The sequence below is a fragment of the Chaetodon trifascialis genome, chromosome 18 (genome assembly GCF_039877785.1).
Source record: "Chaetodon trifascialis isolate fChaTrf1 chromosome 18, fChaTrf1.hap1, whole genome shotgun sequence".
Lineage (NCBI taxonomy): Eukaryota > Metazoa > Chordata > Actinopteri > Chaetodontiformes > Chaetodontidae > Chaetodon > Chaetodon trifascialis.
In genome coordinates this window covers 18713886-18721065 of record NC_092073.1, presented here as the reverse complement: position 1 = coordinate 18721065, position 7180 = coordinate 18713886, and positions in this window count along the sequence as shown.

Here is a 7180-nt window from a genome sequence, read left to right as displayed (position 1 = left end):
AAAAAACGAACCAAATCTCGCTCTATGAGAATAGTCTGAGGTAAGATGTATTACTAATACTAAACAGACGTTTCAAACATGCTTTCAGAGTAATTTTGTAGTTAAGTGGACGTCTTGAGCAGCTCTACGTATTAAATATTGAAAATTGCAGGACATCAAGAATGCTGAGGCGCAATGCAAAAATTATATGATCGCTCATCTCAGTGGTTGTTTACAAGAAGAACAGAGTAGCATTAGATAGAGCGCCTTTAGATATACCTGTCCACACATATCAACCATTAACCTGTATCCTTACAATAGTGGAAATTATACAGTGGTGAAGAAGATTACTGTGGTGCACTGTGATATTAAAGTAGCTCAGACTGAACGCTGACTTGCTAAGTGTTGGTGTGAGGTGCAGTTTTATCCCTTTTACAGAGGCAGAGCTGAATCACCCCACACAACTGTTCATCTGCTAATGGCTACGAGTACAAAACTATTTATTAAAACACAGATAGCGAGGGACAGGTTTGAGGTTCCGATTATGCTGAAATGACTCAATTCAGCATCAGTGGACTGTTTTTGACTAACACAGAGAGAAATCATAAGCAGCCAGTCAGCCTGAAGCTGACGTTCCAGAATAATAAATCCTTTGGCTTTGAATGAATAAAGTCTGACAATGTTTAGTGTCTGTGTTAATTTGGTCCAAATTAACTTCTTTGCCGTTCAGCCCCGCCAATTATGTAACATTCATTCTGAGCGCTAAACGGAAGAGATTTGTGCTTTCGAAATAGTTTTGCATCTGAAAAGTAGTCAAACAAATTCAAACTAATAAAATCAAACAAGTCTATGAGTCTACACAACCGAGCTGACAGCAAAGTGCGAACATCAGCATGCAGAAATGCCAGAAACGACAATGTTAACATGCTGATGGTTAACAGGAAGCATCTTAGTTTAGCATTTTAGCATGCTAACGTGTGCTTCTTCGCAAAAGCATAAATATTATTGGGTTCCTCACCATTACAAGTTTTGTGTCAGTAGATTTAAAGCTATTTCTTAAGCACAATGCTGCATAAATTAAGATTTTGATGGTGCTAGATGAAAATTCAGTGGTTCACTGAAGATATTGGGATTCATCCTCTGGGCTTCATGAATGTTAGCACCAAACTTGATAGCAATCCATCGAACCATTTGATGTTTCACTAAAAAATGTCAACCTCAAGGTGGCGCTAGATGAAAAGTCAGTCAGTTGGATGCTTTCTGTACGAATGTCTGTATTCAAAGCAATCTGAACCAAAGCAGCAGACAGCCTCAAACTTTAAGGTGTTAGACAGACAATGGAGCGTGTCCTTTTATGTCCATTATCAGTGTCTTTCTGACAATACGGTTCAACTTTTTCAAGTGTAGAGATGCTGCGCGCTGCATATTTCATTTTCAGCGTGAATGATTAGAAAATTATTGCATTGCATCAGAGAAACCGCTTCAGTATTATCCCAAACCCCCCTCTCACCCTGTGTAATAATAGGATCTGTCTGTTTTGAGCAGGGCTTCAATCTGTGGTTGGCCACATTTCCAGAGTCAGCGCATTCTGTCTCAATACCCCATTCCACTATAATTCCTCTGAAAGAGTAAACTTTAAATGGAAAAATAGGCTTTTGCCCACTCATCCTTTAAAGCTTTCTCATACAGAATTCTAAACACATTTGTCTCGTGTTCCAGCAGCCGATGCCAAAAACTCTGTGGGGGGAAAAGTAAGTGAGCAAGAGGAGTCGTTCAGGGTTGGTTTGTTTGATGAGAGACTGATGTGTCATCAGATTGACGATAGTTTGTTGGTGTGTGTCCTCTCATGATAGAAAGATATGAAGTCCTCCAAACTGAGGGGGCATGTTGCTGCTCTGCACTTTTTGTGGAGTAATTTAAGATTAGCAACTGGGTTCGGGTTTGAAATAAGAGTTTGGATTTGTCTTTAGGCTAGCAAGTAGCCTCGGCGCTGAATGTAGAGTTTACAACATCTGAGACCTCACAACATTTAAGACTTCAAGGAAAAGTTTTGAAAAATACATTTATTCTTGCCAAGAGTTGGAGAAGAAGATTGATATCACTTTCTGTACATTAAATATGAACCTGGAGTCAGGACACAGTTAGCTTAGCATAAATACTGGACACAGGGGAACAGCGAAGTCAGGAAATAGTCTAGCACAGGCACAAAGTCATGTTTACTCTTTTGTTTTTTTATGAATTCAATAAACAACATAGAAATATAAATTTGTGAGCTTTAGAAGTGCTAATTTTGTTTAATTTGAATAGAGCTAAACTAACTGTTTCCACCTGCCTCTAGTCTTTATGCTAAGCTAAGCTAACTGTCCTCCGGCTCCAGCTAAATACTTGACCAACAAAGATGAGAGTGGTTTCAATCTACTCATTTAACTCTCAACAAGAAACTGGAACAGCATACTGTGTTTTGATGACGCTAAATCTTGGTAACAACATTTTCTGAAAATTAAAACAAACTATTCAACATCATACGATACATGAGCTCCAGCCAGTGACCAGTGTTTAGCCTGTACCCTGGGTGGTGGGCCTACAGCATAGTTAAACACTGACATTTGGAACCTTAATTATTGCTCAAGTAAAATTTTACACCCATGTTTAATTAGCCGAGAAGGGGAAAATAAGGGCCTCTGTATCTCCTGTTTTCTAATTTGTCACTCCCTCACTGCCAGACTTCAAACTGCCACACCCTAGACCTGATGTGATGCTGTTAAAACAGATGTCTTCAAACAAGCAGCACCAAATTAAAAGAAAATCTTTGGATTTCTACCCTTAAATCACCTGTGATGACAACAGAGAAATGGTTGTGAATGTGAACCTAATTCCTCATCCTCTCCCTTGAAACAAACATAAATTTCAACCTCTGACAAGGCCATGTGCTCAGGTCGTACTCCCTCTTAGAGAAAATCAAACATCGGGGGCTCATAAAGCAAAACTGTTCAGAAGGGAAGAAAAAAAAAAAGAAAAAACAAAGATGGACACATCTGTCAGTGAACAAAGAACATCTGCGTTGATGGAAGCAGGCGTTCCCTTTTCATTGAGAAGCACTATGAGCTGTGGCAGAGCTTCACTCGGAGGATGTCACCCTGAGCCATAACTCTGTCCTCATCCACACCGGCAGACAAAACCCAGTGAAGAGTGCAGGGGCTGGGGTGACAGTGGGTTAGCAAACTGCCTGAGTGTTTTTAACAGCCTGTATAATGGACTGTGGTTGTCTTCACTGCGCATCTGTTGGACCTCATGTTTTATGGCTCCATCCTTATTGTGTCTCCAGTGAAGCTTGGAGAGCAGAGGCCCTGTAAGAGTCAAGGCAGACCTGACGTCTGCTTGCTTTATTTCCTCTCTATGGAAATCCTAGTTCCAGCTACAGGACTCATAAATCAAATCTGCAAGTTCAGGGCATCAAGAAATTCCTGCAGTTGGCTCTGTGAATGTTGTTCCATCAGTAATGCTGTCACAGTTGTTGCAGCACAATCTGACCTGAAATGCTGGTTTTATAGTTTTAGGCTGCTTTCTTAATTTTCTTCAAGTTGATGCTTACAGTAAATTAAATATACAACCCCCAGTTTTTTTTTATGTCTGCACTGTTACATCATACCGAAATACTCTTTTATGCACATTTCCCTCAACCTCAACCTGACACATGGGCTCTTATTGGAATTTTAAATAGAGTTTTGTGTGTTTGAATGCTTGACCAGGCCAAACTAGTCTGAAAAGAAAGATGCAGCAATGGATGTGCTTGAATTTCAGGATGGCTTCAATAAAAAGTTTGATATTTAAGAAAAAAGATGGCTATCTTAGCTTAGCATAAAGACTGGAAACTGGGGAAACAGCTAACACTAGCCAATTCAACCAGCACCTCTAAAGCTCACTAATTAATACATTATATTGTGTTTTTTGGTGTGGAAAAAATAAGAGTTGCAGCACCAGATTTTTGGGCCAGGAACAGTGACTTCCTGGAGTCTGAGCCTGGCAACCTCAGAGTGACAAGCCTCCAGTCAAGGCTAGCTGTTCCTCTCCTGTTTTTATGCTAAGCTAAAAGTCTACTGGCTCCAGCTTCACACTTAAGGGGCAGACATGAGCGTGGTGTTGATCTTCTCATGCAGTATTTCCCAAAATGTCATCGTGTTCTTTTAAGGTTTTGAACTTTCAGACTTCTGTAAACAATGGTCAAAGTCATGTATTGGATGTACTGCCTTGCAATGGCGATGACGTCAGTACGGTGAAAACACAAAGCAAGAAGGTGAAAGAGAAAAAGCATATATTGCACAAACAAAGGCTTCATCTTTATAGACTGATCAACATTATAAATCATAAACTGTGTTACGCACAGTCAGACAGTGTCTCCACACTGCACAGCAGTGTGCATTAACCACAGGCCCATGATTTACTGGGCACACTGGGACAGAGGTCTCAACTAATGGAATAGCTAATGTTTCCATGACCGACACTTTAATCTGTGGTGGACCTCCAGCTTGCAACTTTACCATATAAATCTGAGCTACACTGTGCATCAGAGGGCTCAGACTGTGAGTTACAGCCCGCTGTGTGTGCTATAAACTGCACATATATTTACATCAGACAAGCTCACGCAAAAACTAGATTTTTATATGTTTTCTACACAAATTGCTTCGGAATCTGAAATATTCATCCATCCATCCATTATCTTCCGCTTATCCGGGGCCGGGTTGCGGGGGGAGCAGTCTGAGCAGGGACGCCCAGACTTCCCTCTCCCCGGACACTTCCTCCAACTCTTCCGGGGGGATCCCGAGGCGTTCCCAGGCCAGCCGAGTGACGTAGTCACCCCAGCGTGTCCTGGGTCTTCCCCGGGGCCTCCTCCCGGTGGGACATGCCTGGAACACCTCCCTAGGGAGGCGTCCAGGGGGCATCCGATAGAGATGCCCGAGCCACCTCAGCTGACTCCTCTCGATGCGGAGGAGCAGCGACTCTACTCTGAGCTCCTCCCGGGTGACAGAGCTCCTCACCCTATCTCTAAGGGAGCGCTCCGCCACCCTGCGGAGGAAACTCATTTCAGCCGCTTGTATCCGGGACCTCGTTCTTTCGGTCATGACCCAAAGTTCATGACCATAGGTGAGGGTAGGAACGTAGATTGACCGGTAAATCGAGAGCTTCGCCTTTCGGCTCAGCTCCTTCTTCACCACGACAGACCGATACAGCGACCGCATTACTGCAGCCGCTGCACCGATCCGCCTGTCAATCTCACGTTCCATCCTTCCCTCACTCGTGAACAGGATCCCAAGATACTTAAACTCCTCCACTTGAGGCAGGAACTCTCCTCCAACCTGAAGGGAGCAAGCCACCTTTTTCCGGTCGAGAACCATGGCCTCGGACTTGGAGGTGCTAACTCTCATCCCAGCTGCTTCACACTCGGCTGCGAACCGCCCCAGCGCATGCCGAAGGTCCTGGCTCGAGGAAGCCAACAAGACAACATCATCCGCGAAAAGCAGAGACGAAATCTGCCGGCCCCCGAACCGAACCCCCTCCGGCCCCTGGCTGCGCCTAGAAATCCTGTCCATAAAAATGATGAACAGAACCGGTGACATAGGGCAGCCCTGCCGGAGTCCAACATGCACTGGGAACAGGTCCGACTTACTGCCGGCAATGCGGACCAAGCTCCTGCTCCGGTTGTACAGGGACTGTACAGCCCTCAACAGAGGGCCTCCAACCCCATACTCCTGGAGCACCTCCCACAGAATGACGCGAGGGACACGGTCGAATGCCTTCTCCAAGTCCACGAAGCACATGTGGACTGTTTGGGCAAACTCCCATGAACCCTCAAGCACCCTGTGGAGGGTATAGAGCTGGTCCAGTGTTCCACGGCCAGGACGAAAACCGCATTGTTCCTCTTGAATCCGGGGTTCGACTATCGGCCGGATTCTCCTCTCCAGTACCCTGGAATAGACTTTACCAGGGAGGCTGAGGAGTGTGATCCCCCGATAGTTGGAACACACCCTCCGGTCCCCCTTTTTAAAAAGAGGGACCACCACCCCAGTCTGCCAGTCCAGAGGCACTGTCCCCGTCTGCCACGCGATGCTGCAGAGGCGTGTCAACCAAGACAGTCCTACAACATCCAGAGACTTGAGGTACTCAGGGCGGATCTCGTCCACCCCCGGCGCTTTGCCACCGAGGAGCTTGCGAACTGCCTCAGTGACTTCAGCCCCGGTGATGAATGAATCGACCTCCAAGTCCCCAGTCTCTGCTTCCTCTACGGAAGACATGACAGAGGGATTGAGGAGATCCTCGAAGTATTCCTTCCACCGCCCGACAATATCCCCAGTCGAGGTCAACAGCTCCCCACCTCCACTGTAAACAGTGTTGACAGAAAGCTGCTTCCCCCTCCTGAGGCGCCGAACGGTTTGCCAGAATTTCCTCGAGGCCAACCGGTAGTCCTCCTCCATGGCCTCCCCGAACTCCTCCCAGACCCGAGTTTTTGCTTCTACAACCGCCCGAGCTGCCGCACGCTTGGTCTGCCGGTACCCATCAGCTGCCTCAGGAGTCCTATGAGCCAACCAGGCCCGATAGGACTCCTTCTTCAGCTTGACGGCATCCCTTACTTCCGGTGTCCACCACCGGGTTCGGGGGTTGCCGCCACGACAGGCACCGCCGACCTTACGGCCACAGCTATGGGCGGCTGCATCAACAATGGAAGTGGAGAACATGGTCCATTCGGACTCAATGTCTCCAACCTCCCTCGGGATCTGGTTGAAGCTCTCCCGGAGGTGGGAGTTGAAAACTTCCCTGACAGCGGGTTCCGCCAGACGTTCCCAACAGACCCTCACGGTACGTTTGGGTCTGCCAAGTCTGTCCCGCTTCTTCCCCTGCCAGCGAATCCAACTCACCACCAGGTGGTGATCAGTTGACAGCTCAGCCCCTCTCTTTACCCGAGTGTCCAAGACATACCGCCGAAGGTCAGATGATACGACTACAAAGTCGATCATTGACCTCCGGCCTAGGGTATCCTGGTGCCACGTGCACTGATGGACACCCTTATGCTCGAACATGGTGTTCGTTATGGACAAACTGTGACTAGCACAGAAATCCAATAACAGAACACCACTCGGGTTCAGATCGGGGAGGCCGTTCCTCCCAATCACTCCCCTCCAGGTGTCACTGTCGCTGCCCACGTGAG